Here is a 25,812-nt window from a genome sequence, read left to right as displayed (position 1 = left end):
CACTTCTTCGTCCTTTTTCAGGATATAAAAGGAACATTGAAAGTACATGAGATAAAATAACTTTCTCCTGTGTGTCTGCCTGACTATTATCCTCCAGTAGCATACGCATAATATTAATGATACAAATTGTGATGGCAATTGCTATGTCATTGGTATTATTAATTTAACAGAATTTGAATTTTGATTCTGAACCATTTACTCATATGGAGGATCCGATGAAGTTCTATGGATTCACGTAGGCCTACAGCATGATATTAATAGGAAAACAGCCTAATGTTCCTTTTCCAAAGATAATTCGACAGTGGGCTCCACTGGGATTCCTATTCAAATTAAAAAAAATTCTGTAGCTAGCTTCAAAATTTTGGTCTGCCATCTCCGTTCCGCCACATTGAATCAAACATTTTCTATGGGAAGGTTTTAATACAAGATTCAAATAAAGAATTTCAAGAGACAATGAATGGTGGAAATCGCTCATCAATATCAAACCGTTTCAAAGATATTCACATTTTAGTATTGAAGTTTTTGGATATCTGTTATACAGAAATATTGCTCACCTAGAACAGGATAGATTATTCATCATCAATTATTTAGCAATATTGCGCTAATAGTTTTAATTTTAGACGACTCTCTCCTGGATTATTGAAATCTGTGTTGGAGATTCCTCAGTGATTGCTGCATCATCTGAGAAAACCCCGTAAAAGTGAGCTCTGTTCGAAATTCACAGAATGCTCAAGTATAGACATTAAGAAGAAAACAACTATCCCATTTAATGTTTATTGAAATCGACCACAGCAGTATATACTTGTGAATTACTGGTAGTGTATTGTTAATGTATTAAGATTTGAGAAGATAATATGAGCATCTCATTGTTTTTCCTCTCAATGATTGTAATGGATGGCTTAATTGTTTTTTTATAATTATAAAAATATCACAGTTTATTACATTCCAGTACAATCATCTTGTTTCACAATCCATTTCTAAGTAGAGCTCATAAGTATCGTAATGTTGCCATACAATAATTGGAGTTGATTTCATTCAACTTCAGTGGCGCCATTTCACCAAACTGCCAAGGAGGGGGTGGCAAAAACCGAGAGGTATTGGGGGGGGGGTAGGAATACCCCCAAAGGATGGAGGGACCGGAGTTTTTCCCCATAAATGTTACATTTGAAGATGTTATTATATGCTTCATTTTTTCCACTTTTATACAAATATGGTTGAAGTATCAATACATACATATACATTATAGTTATTAAATTCAATCCTGAAATATTTGTTAGAAATATAGGTCTACAGAGAGGCCCTGAAGTAGGAATATACTGAAACAGATCTCTTAAAAATCATGGAAAAAGATAAATTTTTCTTTTACAATGACAATTTCAACAATTTCATTGGGGATCATATTCTAATTGGAAAATAACTTTCAGTTAGAAAGCTAAGGATACATCAAGCTGTTCCCATAGTTCTCAACAACTCTTTACATACATTTTTGATTGTCTGATTGTGCCCTTTCTTTTGCTTTCACTGTGACATCTTGCAACTTGTTAATTCTCACATTGAAATTCATTCAATAACTCACTTATTGTGCTCTGATCAATATGTGTACCCATTCTGTATTCAAACTATAACACAGAGAAATAGTTATTTGTGCAACTAGTGCGCAAAGTGCCAGTTTGCTGCACTGAAAGAAACGTTTATGGAATGGCTTCTTTGTGCACGTATTTCACATCAAATTTTTCCTACAGTTACCATTGAATATGAAAAGTGGGTAATTATGGATAAAATGATGGCTGAAATCTATCGAATGTTTGTGTGTGTGTGTGATGCTGTTATTAATAACAACCTTAATTCATTTGAAAATTAATAATCCAATTGAAGTTGAAAATTCTCAGCCAAAGTTCTCATTTTTATTCATTCAAGAATCAGAAAAAATACAGATAAAACAAAAAATTTGCATTCAAAATACACACCAACAGCTGGTTGGGATGACTGCAAAATGGCTGAACCGACAAGCACGCGACCTAGTGGGAAGAATCTTACCCAACTTCGTTTCATCCAGCTAAAAACAGTATTCAGATATTTAGAATAATGATTAACTAGAATTACCGAAAAATACTATGAGTAAACTAAAAAATATTTATAAAATAACATAGACAACAGAAAATATCCTATTGTAGTATATTCTAATGTTATTTTATTAATTTTATTGACATGGATTTCGAATGGTAATTATTTAACCTGAAAATTTGAATTTCAAAATGTGTGTTTGCTACATTTCTCATTGCTTGGAGTTGAAATAATTATTACTGTCAATAGAAAATAAACATTATTTATTATTTAATGATGAGAAGTTATTATTCAATTATGATTTAGATAAACATTATTCTTGTTTTGGATTTCTAGATTGGGATTTTATCATAAATGTAGGGTAGCCATTGAAATGATTCTTATCTAAATCTAACCACAGTCACTGTTACCAACTTAATTTTTGTTTTTGTGCACTAATCCTCCATATAACCCACCAACTATTTTGTGTTGCCATATTGCAAATCTGGAGTGCAGAATTTTTTTTTCCCACAGATACCTTGAAAAGTGACCATTTCTGCACTGATTGCAGGCCAAAAAGAATCACTTTTCCACTCTTGTGCGCAAAGTATTACTTTGCGTACTCCAGATTTGCAGCATGACAATGCAAAATAGTTACTAGGTTATATGAAGCACCAGTGCAGGGAAATAAAAATTAAGTTGGTAACACTGACTGTGGTATAGTGAGGTCCACGTTATAATTATGGGAGTGGAGAATGGCGTTGCATTGCCATTATGTGCCTTGATAATAGTCATTTCAATGCTTACATAAGATAAACCCCCTTCAAGCAGTCAGATAAATTTTCAATTGAATTACTAATCATTATAATTTAATTATTATTATTCAATGTTAAATAAATTAAGGTTCTTATTAATAATAAAATTACACAGAAAAGCATTTGATGGATTTCAGGGAATTTTATCCATAATTACCCACTTTTCATATTCAATGGTAACTGTGGGAAAAATTTAATGTGAAATACGTGCACAAAGTTTGTTTGCTGCACTCAAGAAACCATTATTCTGCACTCGCTTACGGCTCGTGCGTAAACGTTTCTTTCAGTGCAGCAGACTGTCACTTTATGCACTAGTTGCACAAATAACTATTCCCACACTAGAGCGGAAAAGTGATTCTTTGCGTTCTGTAATCAGTGCAGGAATCGCCACTTTTCAAAGTAACTGTAGGAAAAATATTTCTTTATTACTCTGTACCCGTATCCATACTTTCAATGCAATTTTGCTACATTGTTGATACTGTAGAAGGAATTATACTACTGCTGTTAAAAAAAGTATTAAATCGTTATGAGACTCTAAGGATTTGTGTAGATAGACCCACATTTTCATTATTTATCTGATCCTTGAGGGGGAGCTTGGCCCCCCCTGCCACCCCTAAATGGCGCCCCTGTTCAACTTAATTAAACTTTTCAAAGTTTTTGTATTCTACTCATTCCCATAATGGGACAACATGTTCACATATTTAATCTTCCAGGAATTCTATCAGTAGAGTAAGATTGTGGGGATTGACACACTTTTTTGCTCGAAATCCCCTCCCCCCTCTCCCCCCTCGACCATCCCTCCTCCCCTTCCCCCCGCCTGTAGGGTTGGGGGGTGTTCTAAAAATAGATTTCCCCTTCCCCCTGCCCAGTGGTGGTGAGGGGGTTGAAAAGAGAGAGATATATCTTTCTCTCTCTTTCTAAAAATAGATTTCCCCTTCCCCCTGCCCAGTGGAGGTGAGGGGGTTGAAAAAAGAGAGATATATCTTTCTCTCTCTTTCTAAAAATAGATTTCCCCTTCCCCTTGACCAGTGTTGGTGAGGGGGATGAAAAGAGAGAGAGAGATATATCTCTCTCTCTTTCTAAAAATAGATTTCCCCTTCCCCCTGCCCAGTGGAGGTGAGGGGGATGAAAAGAGAGAGATATCTCTCTCTCTCTCTCTCTCTCTCTCTCTCTCTCTCTCTCTCTCTCTCCTTCCCCAGGTGAGGGAAAAAAAATTTCCCTTTTAGGAGGAAAAATTCCCTCTCTATAGTGACAGATTGAAGTGAATCCATATTTCTACATCTAATGCTATACTGACAGATTGAGGTGAATGCTAGATGAGGGAAAAAAATCTCTTTGAGAGGGAAAAATTCTCTACTGTCAAATTAAAGTGAATCCATATTTCTACATCTAATGCTATACTGACAGATTGAAGTGAATCCATATTTCTACATCTAATGCTATACTGACAGATTGAAGTGAATCCATTTCGCTCTAATGCTATACTACGATGCCAGACTCACTTTGAGAAATTCCCTTGGTGTTAGATTAAAGTGAATTCATATTTCTACATCTAATGCTATACTGACAGATTGAAGTGAATCCATTTCGCTCTAATGATATACTACGATGACGGGCTCAAGAGAGAGAGAGAGGAGGATACGGCCCCCCTCGCTTCTCACAACCAGCAGACGGATCTGCTTTCTCCTTCTTTTACTCGTGGCATCTCTTTCCCGCACCCTTCTTTATTACGAAAGGCGAGTAAAGGAGATAAGGATCAAGTTCCATTTTGATCGACCGTTCCTATACTGTCAGATTAAAGTGAAACGTTTCTCTCTGACCAGCATTACGAAAGGCGAGTAAGGAAGAATGTTATACTAGCGAATTTAGTATAAGTTCCATAATGGGTCATATTTATGCTTGCTTTCCAACTGACAGTCAAGAGTTCAATCAAACTGATTATGAATGTGTAAAAAATTGAGCTCTTTTGCTGTACAAACATGGCAGTCATTTTTTTTTTAAAGTGATTTCTCCGACAATATGTAAGTATAATTGGAATGTGCTAGCATATCCAAAAATACTTACACATTCTCAGACCTATTTCACTCGGGACAGAACTCAACGTCTATAGTTACCATGAAACTGCCTTAAGAAGATATGATTTCCGCTCACATTTAATTGCCATGAACGAGAATTAAAACTTCTGATGTTATTCTCATTCAAAACCACTGAATATTCTTTCGGCAACTTGATAGTATGTTTAAAGTCGGCTTCACTATCAATATCGATAATTTTAAGGTGAATTTCACCATTATCGGCAAATGTTACCTTTGTTACCACAAACCAATCATAGGCATAAAATTCAAAACCCCAATCAACTACTGGATTTGCTTCTACAGACAACTCGTTGAAACTTGTGCAGTCAAAATAGTTAGACATCATGTTGTCACTTCACCTTTTTAGAGTAAAGTGACGCGTGCATTCGCTCGCATGTGCCTCATCTAGTCACATCTGCTCTGCTCCCTGTGAGGTCCCTTTCTAAGCTCGATAACTCCTGCACCGAAAACCGTTACATGAAAAAATGTCTAAATCGATTTATGTGACAAGTGTTTAGTCATTAAAGCTACTTCACTCTCTCTCACACATCCTTTAGAAGATTTATTGATATACTCAAAAATGTCTAGGGTGTGAAATTTGAAACTATAGATGTTAAAAGTTCACTCTCTCACACATCCTTTTAGAAGATTTATCGATATACTCAAAAATGTCTAGGGTGTGAAATTTGAAACTATAGGTGTTAAAAGTTCACTCTCTCACACATCCTTTTAGAAGATTTATTGATATACTCAAAAATGTCTAGACTGAAATTTGAAACTATAGATGATCACTCTCTCACACATCCTTTTAGAAGATTTATCAATATACTCAAAAATGTCTAGACTGAAATTTGAAACTATAGGTCTGTACTTCTCTCTCTCACACAAGTGTTTATACAATCAATCACACTCGTCTAGACTGCAACAACATATCGTTCACTCTCTCTCACACAACTCATGATTTTATGTTTTCGGGCCCAATATAAAGTCTTTATATTTGACCAAATCCATTTTTTCTGTAATAATTTGCACTACCTGATTTTCTGTAAGGTTATGTTGTTTTGCCTCAATCCAATTCATATGGAAAGACACCTCGGCATATTTTGATACAATGTCAAATGCGATTCTGTGGATGAATAAACTTAGGTAGTCAATGAATGGAGCCGAACATTGCAGTCTCATGACAGTACCCTCTTCCGAATTTTTAATTGCCTCAGCTATTTCATCACGAACGCTTTTCACAGCGACTCCCATCTCGTTTTTCTTAATAAAATCTCCAATATCATTTTTAGTTGCATACTTTTCTGCAATTTGATTAATTAGAATAGCAATAGCATCTTTTGTAATAAACTGCTCAATACCCTCCATAATATTAGCTTTTATTGCACTCGCCATTTCAGATAATCGTTTTTCAAACTCTTCCTTTGTTAATGAAGAACTAACCAATTTCTGAAAAGTAGATTCTAAATATTGCTTATCAATTGCCGATGGCTGTGTTTCATTTACTTTAGTAAAAATTTCTGTACTAAGTTGTTTCAATTTAGTATTGAGATAGTTTCTGTCCAGCACCTCCAAATTCTTAATTTTATCTGATACGGCTTTTAATTTTTTATCTAAATAAGCCTTATCAACTTTATCGTTGTTAATACTGAGCAACTGAGATGAAAAGCTGTCTGTTGAAGTTTTCACTTCTCCTAATGCACTCTCTAGAGTTTGAGTTCTCTCTCCAATAGCTTTATCGATATTAGCACTGAAATTTTGTAATGTACTTAGAATATGTTCTCTTTCAATTATGCTCACTCCAATATTCTTTGTATTTTCCGAAACGAGTTTGGTTATTTGCGAATCTAAATAAAATTTCACAGCTTCGCTGATTCCTTGTTGATTTATCGATTCGATTATTTTCTGTGTTATCGAGTCAATATCACACGTAAGATTAGCAAGAGCTCCGCTAGCACTACCCGTATCAATTCGTCCGAATCGATGTAGAGTCATCGTGACACTAAACAATTAATTTTGCTTCTTTTAGCTCTTCAATTATAGACGCGATCTCCACATCATGCCCACTGTTCCCACTAGCTTTTGAGGAATAGAGTAAATTTAATCTTTCCACTAATTCGTCAAAATTATCAAAGTATTGATAAATTCTATCATGAGAATTATTTTTTGCAAATTTCAATAAACCCCAACCCTTCTTTTTACTAATTTTTTTACTGGGAAATAACTTTTGAATCATTTGCGATTTAATTCCCTGATTTCGTTTAACATAGCCTCTTCAATCTAAATGTATACCTGTAAGTGTTAAGATTTTTTTATACTTATCCAGATCTCTCTGATTATAAAGATTTGAGTTTGGTCTCGCGCTGAATAATAACTCAAGTAGACCATGTGTTAAACGGAATCTTTCACTATCAATATCTATATAACCGTTATCGAATATTACTTGCTGATTTCCAATATAATACACGTCATCTTTAGAATTATATGAAATTCCATAACTGATTGAATTATTCACTTTTTCCGCATGAAACGTTTTTAGATATTGTGACAGCACATCATCGTTTCTGCTAGAACCAAGTAAACTGTTTTCAAATTTAGTCGAGCTTAAAAAATTGTCTGTTGAACTCTCATAACTCTGTTCATCCCCCTCCTCATTATCATCAATATCCATACTCTCTTGTTCCTCTTTTACTTCTTCCTTTTTTGGTTTTACACCAGAGTGTGAGAATTTGTTTTTTCCCAGTTCAATTATGGGCTCTATCAACGGGGAGAGCATTTTCCTATTATATTCCTCCAATCGCTTTTCAAAATTGACTAAGCTTTTATGCTTCTCTCTAATTACTTTTCTCAATTTCTTAATCTTTTCGATTAAACCAACGTTCTTTCTATTCAGCTTCCTGCTGCGTGTTTTAGACAACATGACTGCACAAAGAATTAATCTCTACTGAATGGTAAGAAACGTATCGAGCGAATCTTGGTACTTGCCGCTATTAATTCCACACTCGGTCATAATACTTAGAAAATTATGAGGTTTACGATTCCAAACTGTATGACAAAGTTTAACGAAATCTTTATAAGAAATATCTGCTCCAACATGATCTCTGTGAATTAATTTCAGACTCAATAAATCTACCTTGAAGATTATAATCATATTTGCGTTGTCCCTAGTGAAATGTTTCTGTGTAGCTCCATAACTCTGAATTAAATATGCTGTGTCAATATTATGATGTCGACCCATGGTAAAATATTCTCTTATTTGAGGTACGTGATTAAGTTGGAAGTCATCGAAAATGACAAGAGAAAATTGTTGAATTTTGTTGGGGTGAACTATAGATTCCGAATTGCTGTTTATATGAAATTCAATACCCTTCATTTTTGAAAAGACTTTTCTCAAAAACAAGTACTTATCTTGATACTCGCTCTTCGTGTGCAAGTATATAGTTTTAAATCTCAACCCATTCTTTGAAAAAATTAAATTAAATAGTAAATTGGTCTTGCCACAACCTGAAGAGCCTATTATAAGGATCCTTGCATTATGTGGTAATAACTTACCATTTTTACACCATGTTGGCATTTCTTTCTCTCTTATAACATTGTCGAAATTTACTATCGGGATATTACTCATGTTAGTCACGTGTACAGCATGTGATCTGATAAGGAACTAATCATTTTTCGTAAGTTATCAAGGAGGAGGTTGTGCGCTAGACACCACATGGCTGTGTATAGCTTATCACATCGGGATGCAAGCGACAGGTTCTCGCTCTCCCCTTTCACAGTGGTGCACTGATAGAAGTTTCTCACTTCAATTCCCCCTCTCTCTCCCGCACCCTCTTCACGAGAACGCATGTGTTCCCCCTTATCTAAGCCTTAGCAAATAAAACTTCAGATTAAAATGAAACTGAGAAGCATTTTTTGATAGAGACGTATTATATTTACACCAAATCTTTGTCATATTTACTCTGAATGGAATGTATTTGCAATAGATTATTTACAATAAATGTACATGATATTTACAATAGATTATTTACAATAAATTTACATGATATTTACAAAAAATTATTTTTCATCTAATAGTTGATCCTTACTAATATAACTAGGCGTTGAAAACCCAATCCATTTCACTAACAATCCTTTTTTATCACGTTTTAATATTTTTTCAATCAAATACACTTGTCTCTCCGATTCATTTAATTGTGTTTTTTTAATTTCTTCTGCATAAAACCTACCACTAATTACTTCTCCGTTTAGATCTCGCAAGCTATACGTTACAGGTTGAGAAGGAAATATAGAATGAATTACAAAATACTCTGCGCTCCAGTTTATGTTATAAGATTTATCGAAAAGAACCCTTTTCTTTGAGATTCGTACAACATCTCCTAGCTTAAATTTCGGTTTTGAATTTTTCAATTTATATCGTCTATTGAATGCAGAATTCAATGACATTAAAACATGATTACGATCTTTTTTCCCCACATCTTTAGGTTTCATTCTAATGGATGAATGCATTGTTGCATTATAATCACGAACTAAACTGTCTAGTTGCGATATCCAGTTTTTGGTTCCATGTTCAGTTAAATATCTATAAATTTTTGCTTTAAGTGTTCTATTGAACCTTTCAACTATGGAGGCTTTCTTATCACTAAAAACATGATAATGATTAATACTATATCTATCTAATAATGCTTTAACTTTTGAATTAAAGAATTCTGTTCCCTGATCTGTTTGGAACAGCTTAACTCCCTTATTTTTAGAAATAATTGGTTCGAGAGCGTTAAATACAGATTGGCTTCCCTTGTCTTTTAATGGTACACAATATGCAAATTTTGTAAAACAATTAATAACAGCTAAGATATATTTGTAACCCTTATTAAAACGTGATAAACTCGTCATCTCAATGAGATCGGCTTGAAGCAAGTCTTTTTCACTTTTCAACTCATATTTGCGAGTGGGATAGTTCACACGCGGCATGCTATGAAGCTCTAAAGCTAACTTAGATCTAATAATATTCATGATATAGTCAAATCAGTGGTGTCAGATGATTGTCAGGGGACATACTGAGCAATTGTTAGTATGAAGACTTCCTTACTACTGTTCAATCAATTTTATATGTGTACATACTTAATCAGACTAAACCGACCTTCATATATTATTCTAACTTACATATAGCTTTACAACTAGAGTAGCTTGGTTTAATTCAATAAATCAACATAGAATGAGAAACATTACACAGCATTTATTTTTTGTCAATAGTTATAATAATTTTGCATTTATTCGTAACTTACAACTAATACATTTATTCCTTAAACCTCTACAAGTATTACAATTAATTTTCACATTCAAAGCTTTTAGTATTTAATAGTTTTATTCTCTCCTCAATTAACGAGTTCATCATAATTTTTGTAAAAAAGTTAAAGTTATAGTTTGTACAACATTGCTGATTCGCCACACATTTTCATAATTTCAAATGTAAATCTTACACTATCAATGTTTTTATCTGTTAACCTATCATCAATGAAATAATACATTTGAATATTCAACCAACCTAATGAATTACAATAGCAAAATTCAGGAATTTCCTTTAATTCACATCTTCGATGTCTATCAACTATATTCTTATTTATAATATAACATACGCTTATATGTTCTGACTTCTGTTCTTCACTTTTACCAGGTTTTATAAATGTTAAATATTCCTCAAACGTTAGTCCTTCTTTTCCGAAATTATTCAATTCTAATATTGTTTTCTCAATAAGTTCGAAATAACAACATCTATATTTTTCATCGATTTTATTCGAAAAATAGTTCTTATCAAATGAAATTGAATCCATCTCCAATCTGAAATTAAACATAATATGCTATCAATCTTGTTCTAGCCCAGTCTCATCTGAACAAATAAATAAAAAATTCCAGATAAGTTCATTTAATTGTTCTTTTGTTAAATGTTTATTTTTTTCTGTTATACATTTTTTAATTTTATCGATAGACTCTTTAAGATGTGCACACACACATCTACATGAATCGGGGCAATCTTTTTCCCTGTAAGCATCATATGATGTACCGTATAAATCACAAACTGAAATATGATTATAGTTATCACTATGCCAAACTCCTAATTTTTCATAGTCTCTCACAAATGTTAGATATTTCATATTCGTCCATCCTTTTTCTGCTAACTGGTCCAATAATTGCTGATGCGTCTCCAATAGTTCAGTTAGTTAACAACGATAACTTTGTATTCTCGCCATTTTTTCTAAAGAAACAGAATCATATTTAGCCACAAATCTTGTTTCAATAATTCTGTATGACCTTATTTCTCAACTATCTTACTATAAATACCACTGCATTGATCTGCATTCGTTCAGTTCGGTAGTGTCAACGGTGCAATAAACATGGATACTTCTAAGGTGTTTAATGTACCTATGCTCCGTGGTAATAAAATCAAGCCTAGCAATGAGCGGTTTGGTTTGTGGCTTCTATCAGAAAACTTGTGTGATGACAACCTTGTGACAGACATTGGAAATATTGATTACACTGCTGGGGAAGAACTGTTTGTGCAGGATGACTCAAATCTTGTGGCTATTACAGAACCTTTTTGTGACAATATGATGCTTGTGAAAATCTGTGCTTTGGATGATTGTGAGGCAATGGATAAGACATGTTTTGTTCTAAAAAAGGATATATGTGCTGCATACAACTTATATTTAAGAGGCAAATTCTCTAATATGGTGTCAGCTAAACATGCAGTCAAAGCAAAGCTGGCTTACCTATTGGACAGTGGAAGTGATATGTCTCAAAAAATTCTACAACTGCTTGGGGAGGACAACTATAGAGAAGTGCAGCAGAAGTACTACAATCCTGTGGGGATACCATACAAAGTAGAGCTTGCAGATGTGCCAATTGCTACATTGATAGAGGAACTACCGAGATTATTGCACCAGCTGAGGAAAGAGCACTTCTATCTTCTGGACTTGGGCATAACACAGGACTTTGGTGGAATATTCAACAAGAATAGAATGTGTGATTTTCTAACTACAAATCATCGTTTTTGTTTCCAAGGAGAATATAAAGAAGACTATAATGTGATAGCAGATAACAATGAAACTGTTGGGATTGATTGTTTGAGTTGGGTTAATAGTAATGCGAGGGTGAAAATTTATAATAAGTTTGTATGTGAAATAACAAGCTCTGGTGTAAATAAGCAGTTAGGTAACCATATTGTAGACTTTATTGAGTGTGCAGATTCAAGATTAGGGAAAACTTTCACCTCTCCTACAGGTAAAATGCATGGTATTACACGTTTGGAAGCTACAATCTGTAACTATAGTTTAACAAATAGAGCCAATAGCAAAACCTTTGACCCTATTCAAGATAGCTTGTCACTCTTGAATGATAGTAGAAATTATTTCCAAAATGCTCCAATTTATTCTGTGTCCTTGGCTAAAATGTGGAGAAAACTGACAGATAATTTGAAAAATAGTTGTTGTTTGGTCTATAATGATCTTCTACAGTATGTTTACTGGGGTAATAGCAATACCAAGAAATTGACTGGAGTACAAGTAAAGCTTCCCACTGACCCACAACATAGAAATAGAATAATATCTTATGTTATTTCTGCATTCAGCTTCAATTTACTACCTATAAATTATGTAGAGATTTTTGAGGATCCATCAAACAAAAATAATATCAGTTTCTCACAAAAGTGTTATATTAAGAGCGGTGAGACATATTTCTCCAAGTCAACCACAGTTTTCTCTACCATATCCAAAGTTGTTGACCTAGATGAGTTGGGGCTTGTAGCAACAGGTAACTTGATACCACAAGTCTTAAGAAAACGGGCAAACATAACTTGTAAGCTTCCTCCATACTCTGTTAAAGAGATACAACCCTTGTCTCCTATCAGACTGCTATCATCCAAGAAGCGTAAGCTAGAACTGAATGAAATTGATCTAAAACGGAGGAAAATTGAGTTTTTTGAAGCCACACAGTCATTTAGGGAACAGCATAAGCAGGTAGAAGAATTTGAGGAAGAAATAGAAAATTTGAGAGAGGAACTTGAGCCATATTTCCATTCACGTTGGCAAAATTTTGATCAAAGTGGAGTGTACAATGTGACTGCATTTACTGTGAATAATACTGGGAAATTCCCATATGTAGGTGTACTAGGGGAGAAAGATGGTTTGAAAAACGTTTACTTTGTAAAGGGGTGCCATAAAAATGTTTTTATTAATGCATACAAAGCTATCGAAACTCTCAAGAAAGAGGGTTATTTTGTAATCCCTTACACTGACAAAAAAGAAATTATTTGTCTACCAAGGGAAGAGAAAATTTGTGTAATTACAGTCAATGGTATGACAAGCTATAATGGACATACATTTCCTAGAATAGAATCAGTTAAGTTTCTGTCAGATGTTTGGAAAAACTTGGAAGACACTCCCTTCACACAAAAAGAAGTGGAGCAGTATAATAACATCACAATGCTGGAAATTAAAGGGAAAGTGAAAGTAGGACAGTGCAAAAGATTAGAAGAGTTACCAGAAGGTATAGAGTTGATAATTATTGCAATAAAAGAAGTGTACAATAGAAACAATACTCGGTATATCCTACAGTTTGAAAATGTGGAAGCATTGTATGTCTCAAACTATTGGTTAGAGGAAGAATTTGAAAAGCCAAACATAGATTTGAATTATAAAATTAGAATCAAGCTAGATGTTTTCAAATATACACCCAGTAGGAATAAGGAAAGAGTTACTTTCTGTATTTGATTCGTGCATAGATATGGTTTGATGTATGTATAATAATTTAAAAATAAAGAAAATTATTGTGACATTGAGTGTTGACATTGAGCTCTCACCCCTTCTCCGCATTCCTCTCTCATTTTTTCTTTCCTGCTAAACGAGTGGAGGAGGAGGACAGAGGAGGAGGACAAAGGAGGAGAACGGAGGACAATTTTTGTCCTCGGAGAAGAGGAAAATTGTCCTCGGTGGGCAATTTTTTGTCCTCGGAGCACAGTTTCCAATCAGAGCACTGTGTCACAGTTTCCAATCGGAGCACATCATTATCCAATAAAGCAGAGTATTTTGCGAGAAATGGTTATTTCTTACATAAAAATCACTATCTGCAATGTGTCTATTGCAAATATATTATGCAAAATCCATTTGAAAAAGTAATACATTTACCGTTTTGTTTATATGAAGAGAGTGAGAAAGAAGAGTGGGGCTTGGATGTTCCGGATATACCATATTGTAGAAGGTTTTTTCTCCTCCGAGGACAAAAACTGTGCTCGGAGGACAATATTGTCCTCGGAGGACAAAAATTGTCCTCGAGGACAAAAAAATTGTCCTCGAAGGATGAAATTAAAGTAAAAATGAACTTACATGTACTGGTTGATGCTGCATGAATCTCCTCGGCTATGCTTCTCTCAGCTCAGCTAGCTCCTCGACTGTGGTTGTCTCAGCTCAGGTATCGTCTCAGCTTAGTTAGCTCCTCGCATATGCTTCTCTCGATGCAGGTATGTTTCCCTCATGAGAGCACGACTGGTTATGAGACCGCAAACCGAGTTGTGAGGTGAGAAAATGCTGTGAAAAACAATGAAATGAACTGAAATCATTCGAGAATGCTAATCTTCTATCTTGAAATGCTGTGAAAACAATGAAATAAACTGAAATCAATCGAGAAATGCTATTCCTGTATGTTGAAATGCTGTGAAAACAATGAAATATTTAATAACTGAATCGAGAATGCTATTCCTCTATGGGCTGAAATATTTATTAGAAATAGAGTGAGTTGACATGGGGATTTAAGCTTCTAGCAGGTGAAGTCTCATGCTGAGTTCTAGATGAGATTTTTTTTTTCGTCTTCTAACACATGGATGCTATTTGAAAAATGATCATGTGTGGGATACTTACAATCTGATAACGATCTGGGAGCACGTGTTGTTGGGGGAGAAATTCGAATTTTTTTCGCCTTGTAGCACGCTCTCGCTCTCACGTGCCTGGAACAGAGAGAGAAACATATGCTATATAAACACAAGCGATGAGAGGAAAATTATCATTTACATCAGAGACATCAGAGACTTCACGCATCAAGATGAGTTCTCCATCCTTTATCCTGCCGGATAGCCCACCCCCGCTCAACCACTGGCAGCGCAAAGCTGCCGAGTCCTGCGCCGCCTCTTCCGCTGCCGCTGCCGCCTCCGCTGCCGCCTCCGCTGCCGCCTCCGCTGCCGCCTCCGCTGCCTCCCCTGCCTCCTCCTCCGCCTCACCCCTGAAGAGACGGGGAATCTTCGTTCAACGAGAGAGGGGTGAGGAGATCGTGATTCCGGACAGTCCTCTGCCGCAATCTACAGCGGCTACCTGGGCGCCGCGGCGTGCGGTGCTGACAACGCTGTCAAACAACATCAGGCAGAGGCAGGCCAAGAGGAAACTAACCTTCGAGGAGCCCGAAGTTAGCGGCGAAGAGGAGGATGAGGTGCTCACTCAATCAAAGGTTAGTTTCAACAAATATTATTATTATTATTATTGTATTAACATGTAATGTGCACAAAATCTTTATAAAATGCGAATTTTTAAAACTAATTTCCAATGGATAAAATCTCTTGCGTGCATTACAAGTCATAACTGATTCTTATACTGTGAGCAAAGACTGAGCTATCAAATTGTGCTATCAAAACAATTCGAACACAGATAAATTCTCATGATGGTTGCATTGAAATTTGGATAAAAATTCAAAACATGTTAATACGATAATAAATTCGAATATGTTGCATGAAACAATTCAATTATATTACTTACTATATCAAATTACTGATTCAAATAATGCATAAACTGTTTATAATATTCGTGTGAAACAAAATTATTGTTGATAAAAATGAACATGTAATGAACTGAAATATTGATTGAATAATACATTGTTATTTGAATTATGAAAAATGCATTCACATGCGTAAACTGTTTATAATATTTCGTGTGAAACAAAATTATTGTTGATAAAAATGAACATGTAATGAACTGAATATTGATTCGAATAATACATTGTTATTTGAATTATGAAAAATGCATTCACATGCATAAACTGTTTATAATATTTCGTGTGAAACAAAATTATTGTTGATAAAAATGAACATGTAATGAACTGAAATATTGATTCGAATAATACATTGTTATTTGAATTATGAAAAATGCATTCACATGCATAAACTGTTTATAATATTTTGTGTGAAACAAAATTATTGTTGATAAAAATGAACATGTAATGAACTGAAATATTGATTCGAATAATACATTGTTATTTGAATTATGAAAAATGCATTCACATGCATAAACTGTTCATAATATTTCGTGTGAAACAAAATTATTGTTGATAAAAATGAACATGTAATGAACTGAAATATTTTTTGAGTCAATTATCTAGCAATTTGAATTGAGTTCAAGTAATCGGAGAATTTCCGAGTTATTACTTACTTTCAGTTTTGAATAGTGAATCTGTTGAGCAAGTTCTCCCTCTCTCGTATGATTTTATAACCTGAAACAAATAAGAGTCTAATGAAATATTTTTTCAACAGAAACGTGTGGCGGAAGAGGACAGCTCCATAACGCCTCTTTTGTGGGAGGAGGAGGAAGCGGAGAACGAAATGGACGTGGAGACGGAGGAGTTGCTTGCCATTATAAATCATACTGAGAAACCGTGGACGCCTCTCCGGCAGTTGGTGGAGGACACGCCGTACCCCATCGTGGGGGTACGGCAGATTACCAACCAACATGGTCGCCAGGTAATATTAAAAGTACATTTGACATCTGTACGACTGACGGACATATACATGCCGGAGAGGTATAGCCGCGGTTTGACCTCTAAAGACATCGATCATTTCAACAAAAATTGCAAATCTCTATGTCTCTTTGTGAAGCATGTTAATGCTTTTTTAACAGACATAAATATTGTCAAGTGCAAAATTAGCAAATTTGGCATTTGACAATATTTATGTCGGTGAGCATTAACATGCTTTACATGTTAATATGTATGTGTGAATATAGATAAAATAAAATTGAAATATTGTTTCTATAAAAATTGTTTTCAATTCTTACCTGTTGTTGCCATTGTTGATAAGTTCGTAATGAATAGTAGAAACACACAGAAGAAGAAGAAATGCTTCAGCTGCTCTGTTGTGAATGATAATTCAAATAAGGTGAGCACGTCTTTTATAGTTTGTTGTGAGCATGCTCACTAGTCTTTTCCGCTACACACACACACACACACACACACACCACACACACACACACACACACACACACACACACACAGCCGTGCAGGCAAGCGGTGGCGGCTTCTCGCTCCCTCCTTCTCGTGTTCGCACGTGCTCCTACAGATGTGGGTGGCGCAGCATCATTTCTCCCCTTTTCAAATCACATTCACCTTTCAGATTTGAAATAATATTCTTATCATTCAAGCAATGTATCATAGCAATATGGATTCACTTCAATCTGTCAGTATAGCATTAGATGTAGAAATATGAATTCATTTCCAACTCGATTGAAAATTAAACCAATTCAAGTTGGTGTACCATAACCTCAGTTAATGTTCAACCATTGAGTTGAAAGGTAATGAAAAATGGTATGTAGGAGAAAAAAGCAGAGTTCGAGGAAACGGGGTAGAGGAATCTTGAGTTCAGCAGCAAGAGTTTTTAAAGGTGTGTCAGGTTTGGCAGGTAATGTGACATCAACTATTTTAAATAAGGTAATTGATAACCTGGGGGAAGAATATCATATTCTGGGATACGAGTACTGCGGACCGGGCACGAAGGTTAATGAAAGGTTAAAGAGAGGTGATCAAGGTATAAATTCGTTAGATAGAGCTTGCAAGATACATGATATAGCCTATACTCAAAATAGCAATAATAAAACTCGGGCGGTAGCCGACAGAGCTCTAGCAAACGTTGCATGGGACATTTTCAAAAATCCACAAACACCCCTTGCCGAGAAAGCACTTAGCTATCTTGTTACAAACGTTATGAAAGCTAAAGCGGCGTTTGGTGGGACTTTGAGAAAGAAGAAGAAGAAGAAGAATGAGAGGAGAAGTTATACTAACGAAATTAGACGCAAAGCTATAGCTCAGTTGAAAAAGCATATTGCAGGAAAAGGATATTTTTTGAAGCCTTTTCCTAGTATTAGTGGGGGGAGAGTTCCACCCCTACCCCCATCATCATATGGAGTGAGTTTATTCCCTCAAGTTGAGAAACGTAGAACAACAAAGAAGAGTAGGAAGAAGAAGAAGAAGGCATGAATATTGAAGGAGAATTGAGTAATTATGATTTGATTGATTGGTCGAAATTATTACAGATTTAGCTAAGAGGCATATATATGCTAGATGCATTACCCAAAAAAATTCTAAAAAACGAGAATGCCATTGTGAATTTAGCAAGGGAAAGCGAGGATGGGACACATTGGGTAGCATATAAGAAAGTTGGTTCTAATGTTTGGTATTTTGATCCAATTGGAAATTTACAACCTCCATACGAATTGGACAAATATTGGAAAAAAGAAAATGGAGTAAATATATTTTATAATGTAGAGCATATGCAACCATTAAATAGCGATTTTTGTGGTCATCTTACATTATTGTTTCTTGCAAATCAGTTGTAATTAAGTGTTTGTGGTGAACACACAAGATGGTGGTTATTACATTACAATCTAACACAAGTGATCTCTATGAACATTTACAAGAAATTATAGAATTGGATAAAAATCATGAATGGGAAATTGGATTGATTAATTTTTCCAGTTACAATAGTATTGCAAACATTAACAAAGGAACAAATTCCAGCTTCAAATATGGTGATAGATTAATCGAGTTGGATACTGGTGCATATGAAGTTGAGGATATTATAAAATCTTTAAAGAATAAATTGAATATTGATGGCAAGAAGAATAAACTTATTATATGTGCAAACGTAAATACTATGAAGATTGAAATTCATTCTGATAAACCCATTGATTTAACACGTTCTGATTCGATTGCTAAGATACTTGGTTTTGATAATGTTGTTTTGCAGCCAAATAAATGGCATTATTCCAAACATTTGGTTAACATAACAAGCGTTGACAGTATTGTAGTTGAGTGTAATTTAGCTTGCGGCAGTTACTCTGAGGGAGAACAAAAACATATAATCTACGAATTTTTACCAAAGGTTCCTAGCGGTTATTTAATAAACGAAGTACCATCACCGATTATTTATGTACCTTTGAATACACATCGAATTTAAACTATTAATGTAAAGGTAACGGACCAGAACGGATCGTTTCTTGATTTCCGCGGAGATACAATTACAATTAGGTTGCAAATACGTGAAAAGTAATGGGTTATCTTATTTTCAACCCACGTTCGAATAAGACCAATCAAGTCATTAGAGAAAGGAACGCGATAGCGATAACACCTAAAAACAAACGTGCTTTGTCGGCTAAAAGCGCGAGAATATTAGAAAAGTTGGGTTTTATAGTTGATTGGCGACATGTTAGGAGGGGGAGCGGCAATTAGTGAAATTCTGGATGTGGAGACAGACCTTCAGTTTTATAATGATATTACTAAATTCCAATTTCACACTCATACAGTTTATTCGGGACAGGAAATAAAAAACTCTGACGAGGCACGTATTGGCATAAATTCTTTAGATGTCTATTCTTTACCTTGTAAATCATTCATATTGATTGAGGGAACAGTTAGCTGTACAAAACCGGGAACAGACCCAGCCGATGCACCAGTTGCAGCAGACTATAAATTAAGCAGTAACGTAATCGGTAACCTTTTTGACGAAATACGATATGAATTAGCAGGTCAGCAAATTTCTAAATCAAGATTGATTGGATTAACATCCACAATTAAAGCTATATTGGTGAAAAATACTCTCGATAAAAACACATATCACTTGGCTGGTTTTGACAGAGCAGGATATGAGCTAACGGATAATACATTCACTTTCTGTGTTCCGCTGAAATTAATCCTCCCGTTTTTTGAAGATTTTCAAAGAATAATTTTAAATTTGAAACAGGAACTCGTCTTATTGAGGTCACCGACAGATCTAAATTGTGTTGAGTCTCAAAGTGGAACAAGCGTTAGTGTGAAAATTACAAAACTGCAATGGAGAATGCCCTACATAACTTTAGAAGATCATGTAAGACTGAAATTTTTGAGACTGCTTGATGCTGACACTCCACTGAAATTAGGTTTCCGCCATTGGGAAATTTGTGAATTACCAAATTTGCAAAATTCACTTAACCATTCTTGGGCAGTTCGTACCACATCGAGTTTTGATAGTCCAAAATACGTTATAATTGCATTTCAAACTGATCGTAAGAATAAAATTAAAAAATCGATATCTAATTTCGATAGCTGCAGTATTTACAATGTTAAAGTATATTTGAACAGTGAGTATTATCCATATGAAAATCTGCTAGGTAAGAAGGAAGTTTTATACCGGATGTTCCTGGATTTCGCGCCCTCGTATTATAATCATTCAATCAATAGCGAACTCGGAACAGAAATCGATTTTAAAACGTTTTGTGAATCAACACCGCTGATTGTTGTAGATTGTTCACACCAACCAAGTCATTTGAAATCATCGACAGATGTTCGTATTGAAATGGAATTTAAAAGTGCAGTACCTGCAAATACTTCCACCTATTGCATTTTAATTAGCGATCGTGTGATGGAATACACACCTCTCACGAGCATGGTGAAAGAAGTTCAGTAATTTTATTGATAGAGCGCGCCGCCTATATAAGGTGTGCATTCTGGTCAATCTAGTTCATTATCAGTTTCACCTTTGAACAGGCAACATGTCCTATTCTTTGTGTTCTGATATTTTGGACAAGCCACAAACTCGCTCTATTGGTATTCAGTGCGATCTTGATAGTTTCTATTATGAAGCAAGGTGCAGTACACTGAAGCCGCTGGAGGTGGAGGAGTAGGAGAAACGAGAAGAGGAGGGGAGAGACGAAGGATTCGAGGGCACACCGAAGCCGCTGCAGGTGGAGGAGGAGAAATGAGAAGAGGAGGGGAGAGACGAAGGATTCAACGAGGTCGGCGAAGAGAAAGAAGTGCACAAGGAAGCGAGTGCGAAAATTGCTACGGTTGATCTTCACTGGTTTAAACAAGATTGTAATCAAATTATTGTGAAAGAACTTGCCATAATTGATCAGTTTAATAATTATATTGTGTTCCATTTCAAATCACCATTTGCAAAGACAGAATTGAGTGCAAAATTGTATAACGATGTAACATGGCTAGAACGTCACTATCATAAAATAAAATGGGAAGATGGAGATTTAGAATACAGTGAGTCATTAATACGTGATTACCTTGCAGCTTATGAGAAAATTTTCACAAAAGGAACTGAGAAAGCAAAGTTTTTAAGAAGATTGCATAGCAACGTTCAATGTATACCAGAGGATTTTCCAAAACCTGATTTCAGCTTTTTCACTAGTTCATGGTGTTATGCTGCGTGCAACATTCATAAAAATAGACCACATTCTCGCTGTGCTTTATTCTCTGCCCAACATTATAATTCTTTGTTGTTTAAAAATATGTATCAAACAAATAATTTCTTGTGCGAAAACAATCGAATGCAAAGTATGAAAATGGCTCCGATGTACATGAATTCACAGAAAAGAAACTTTGCTCGTTATGGATTCTTCTACAACGGAAAGGATCTACAATGTGTTTATTGCCTGCATGCATTGAGACTGCATAAAGCACGTACATGTTGTCTATCGTCAATTAATGAAGAAAGACCACTTAATTACTCTATAATAGTTCCTGCATATACTTAGTTTTCTTCATTTGCTCAACAACATGGATCCGAGAAAGTGGTTGGCTGCTGACAACGAATTGGAAGTGAGGTTAAAAAACTGTATTGATTGGTACGATGAGTGTGAAAGTGCAATTAGGAAATCAACTCCTGAAAATTATAGTTTGGCGAAGCAATTGAAAGACATTTTTCTAAGCACGGTTAATTTAAATGATATAAGAGACTATCTATGTTATTATCGTCCTCATAATTTGTGTATAGATAAGCTAATTAGAATTGAAGATGAAATTATGAATAGTTGTGTCAAAATGTGTAAATAAACGTTTTCTGCCTTCAAATGATTTTTCATTCCAATATCCCATTCACGTTTTTTAGTTTAATTGCTGCTTAGAGCTAGACCAGACAACACGTGTGGGGTGATCTTTTTTATACAGACACGAGCCCCTATAACACGTGCGAGATTAACCCCCTCATTCGAGACACGTCAAACATCTGCGAGATGCAGTGTTATGGTTTTTCAAAATTCAAAAAATTAACTCGTCTCTTGATGTCAATTTCATTTAATGAATTTGATTCAATTGCGAAGAATATTAAATTTTCAACAGGATGTCAAGATGTTGATTTACCGTTAACAAAAACAGAAAATGTACACTTTTCGATTTTATCTGAGATTTTCGAACTGCTCAATATTCTAGACAGCGGACATCTACATTATGATTGTACAAATGATTCGTCATTATCTGTTGTTAAAAATTCCGATGAACTTTGGAAATGCTTGTACGATATTGCAGATAAAAAATGTAAAAGAACTTAGATCATTGTAGAGATTTATAGCATTAGATGCGAGAGAATTTCCCAATTCAATTAGATGTAGAGAGAGAGAGTCATTGACCTCACTCTGGATTCGCTAGTATAGAGTAATATGGATTCACTTTAATCTGTCAGCAAGGGAATTTTTCCCCCTCATCTATACTGGGAGAGAATTTCTCACTTCAATCTGTCAGTGAGAGAGAGAGATTCACTTCAATCTGTCAGTATAGCATTAGATGTAGAAATATGGATTCACTTTAATCTGACACCAAGGGAATTTCTCAAAGAGATTTTTTTCCCTTATCTAGCATTCACCTCAATCTGTCAGTATAGCATTAGATGTAGAAATATGGATTCACTTCAATCTGTCACTATAGAGAGGGAATTTTTCCTCCTAAAAGGGAAATTTTTTTTCCCTCACCTGGGCAAGGAGAGATTTGATTTGATTTGATTTGATTTTTATTGAGTGCTAGGTCTAGTAAGACCCATTGCACATTACAGAGATATCTCTCTCTCTTTTCATCCCCCTCACCTCCACTGGGCAGGGGGAAGGGGAAATCTATTTTTAGAAAGAGAGAGAGAGAGAAAGATATATCTCTCTCTCTTTTCATCCCCCTCACCTCCACTGGTCAGTGGGAAGGGGAAATCTATTTTTAGAAAGAGAGAGAGAGAAAGATATATCTCTCTCTCTTTTTTCATCCCCCTCACCTCCACTGGGCAGGGGGAAGGGGAAATCTATTTTTAGAACACCCCCACCCTACAGGCGGGGGGAAGGGGAGGAGGGATGGACGAGGGGGAGAGGGGGGAGGGGATTTCGAGCAAAAAAGTGTGTCAATCCCCACAATCTTACTCTACTTCTATCCTATATAAATATGCCTCTACAACCCCATATTCCAAGAAAAGGGTATTTCTATGTTAGGGAAGCACATACTAAAATATTAGCTTATAACAATCAGGTAATTTTGAGGGAATATGAAAAGATAGGCTCAATTGTCTCAACAGTCTATTGCTGGTTTTCAAATAAAAGAGGTGGAGGTGAGTAGATGTGACAAGTGACATGTCCGTTACTAAAAAGATCAATTTTGGGATTCCCAGTCAAAAAAGTTACCTGATTGGTTGAGTTCTACCAAGATATGCTTTACCTGAGAAAGACAGTGATGATTGAAACAGTTTCTCTGTGACTCGCAATCATTTAGGATGAACATACAGAGAGTGCAAGCAAAGTTTTCTGCTTTCAAATGGGTGACTGATGACGGGGAAGTGAAATATAAGAGGACTCTGAAAAATAATGAGGGTATAGTCTGGGCGCAAATGTCAGGAATAAGGCACTCCGTGGTCATTTCTGAGTAACAGCTGTGGAAGATGCCTCAATTTCTTTGTTAGGTCTAGCATAATGAGGATTGTGATGTTGATAAGTCGAAATCACAGGCAAACACCTCGGAAACAAGATGGCTGCTAAAATTTTCAGGGTTCTGCTATATTGCTTGTATTTCAATAGGGTAACCGTTCAAGATATTCAACCATTTTTTCAGATGAGAATATTCTTAAAATCTTCCTCTAAAATGCATATTTTTGCAATATTGAGGCTGATAAAATAAAATACAAAAAAAATATATCATGGATACTGATCCCATAATCACCCATAATTAATTCATAATATAGCTTCTATGAATGGATATTATAAAATATTGTTAAATATTAATTAGACATACTTGTAAAAGATTTCTTCATTCGTTTGTGATGGATCCAACAAAGTGCTTGAGTGCAGATCCTGAGTTGGAGCTGAGTTTAGAAAGCTGCATGGATTGGAGCATTGTCTGCGAAAGTGTAATTGTACTTGTGAAAATCATTGACTGGTGAAACATCTAAAAGACATTTTTTCAAACACACTAAATTTGAAGGATATATGTGATTATCTTTGCTATTATCAAGCACATAAACTGTCTGTGGCTAAACTAATAAACATCAAAGAGGAAATGTTGAATAATTGTAGTGAATTATGTAAATAAATTTCAAGTGTATACATGAATGATTCCTAATTCCTATAAACCTTCAATATTCTTACTTCTAAGTATTCACTAAGCGATTAGAAGTGTGCATGTGTACCTGCTGTGAACTGAGCAGAACTCTCGAGTTGTCAGACAAGGGAAGTTTTGATCATTGCTATAGAATTTCATCAAACTTCTTAACAAAAACAGAAAATCCTTACTTGCATATTTTTCATCTACAAAAGAGTTTCTTATCTATACTAGTCTGGGATTGCTTCTCTCCCATGAGTCAGTGATTGATTCACTTTAATCTGTCAGTATATTAAGTTGAATTGGGTTCTTATATCTTAGAGATTCATGATGCTGATGGATGAGAGACAGCCTTGGAAGCTGTCTGAAGTAAGACGTGCTAATGTTTGACTGAGAGGAGAATTGGAGCATATCTTCCAAGGTTGTCTCTCACTATACCTGCATATGAGAGAGAGAGAGTTTCTTGTTGTGTTTTACCAGTATATAGAGTCAAATATGGTCATATCTCTTGATTTCAATTTCATTTGATCTAATTGCAAAGAATATTAAATTTTCGATAGGTGAATGATCTAGCAATAACAAATAGAGTAATAAAGCTTCACCACATTGGGATTAGCAGATTATCAACAGAATCTCAAAGTGAGTATTATTATTTCTTGCTTTCATATTACAGAATCAAACAGTGATTCAACAAGTTAATATGCGAGCTCTTGTAATGTGCATAACTATTAACTGAATCAGTAATTTCCAACTCTTGTAATGTGAACAGACAGATCTATTAGTATAATTTATCAAATAGTATCATCAAATAACTAACACTAACCTTTGATTTGCTGTGTCCTCCTCCTCCTCCTCCTTCTCCTCCTCCTCCTCCTTCTCCTCCTCCTCCTCCTCCTCCTCCTCCTCCTCCTCATCCTCCACTCTAACTCTGCTGATTGCTTCTCATGTTATCAGATCATGAAATCATAATGAAAAACAACAAAGTTTTAGATCTCTTTTTTAAGTTGAGTGGATTTTGGAGCATATGCTGTGAGTAAAAATAACACAGACACATTCTCTCCCACTAGTAATTTACAATCTACACAGAAAAGTTTTCTCTCTATTTGTTATGCATCATGACAAGACTTCTGTAATCTTTCAGATAATATACTTGCATATTTAAGGTTGAATTTATGCTCAGATTGCACATGCACTGACATGACATAAATGTGTAGTTTTCCCAATATTTCTGAAAAAGGAAGAAGCAAAAGCTTGGT

General features: G+C 35.2%; 1 long non-coding RNA gene across 1 annotated transcript; it reads right to left on the bottom strand.

Moving 5' to 3' along the window:
* Window positions 1–3,829: 3,829 nt before the first annotated feature.
* On the bottom strand, window positions 3,830–22,350 carry LOC120355043. Its single transcript, XR_005573382.1, has 3 exons — window positions 22,195–22,350; window positions 21,449–21,451; window positions 3,830–3,849 (listed from the first exon to the last, which is right to left on the bottom strand). It is a non-coding gene; the product is annotated as an uncharacterized LOC120355043 (long non-coding RNA).
* Between the last annotated feature and the right edge of the window lie 3,462 nt (window positions 22,351–25,812).

The sequence above is a fragment of the Nilaparvata lugens genome, chromosome X (assembly GCF_014356525.2).
Source record: "Nilaparvata lugens isolate BPH chromosome X, ASM1435652v1, whole genome shotgun sequence".
NCBI classification, from domain to species: domain Eukaryota; kingdom Metazoa; phylum Arthropoda; class Insecta; order Hemiptera; family Delphacidae; genus Nilaparvata; species Nilaparvata lugens.
This window is presented reverse-complemented; position numbering and strand designations above follow the sequence as displayed.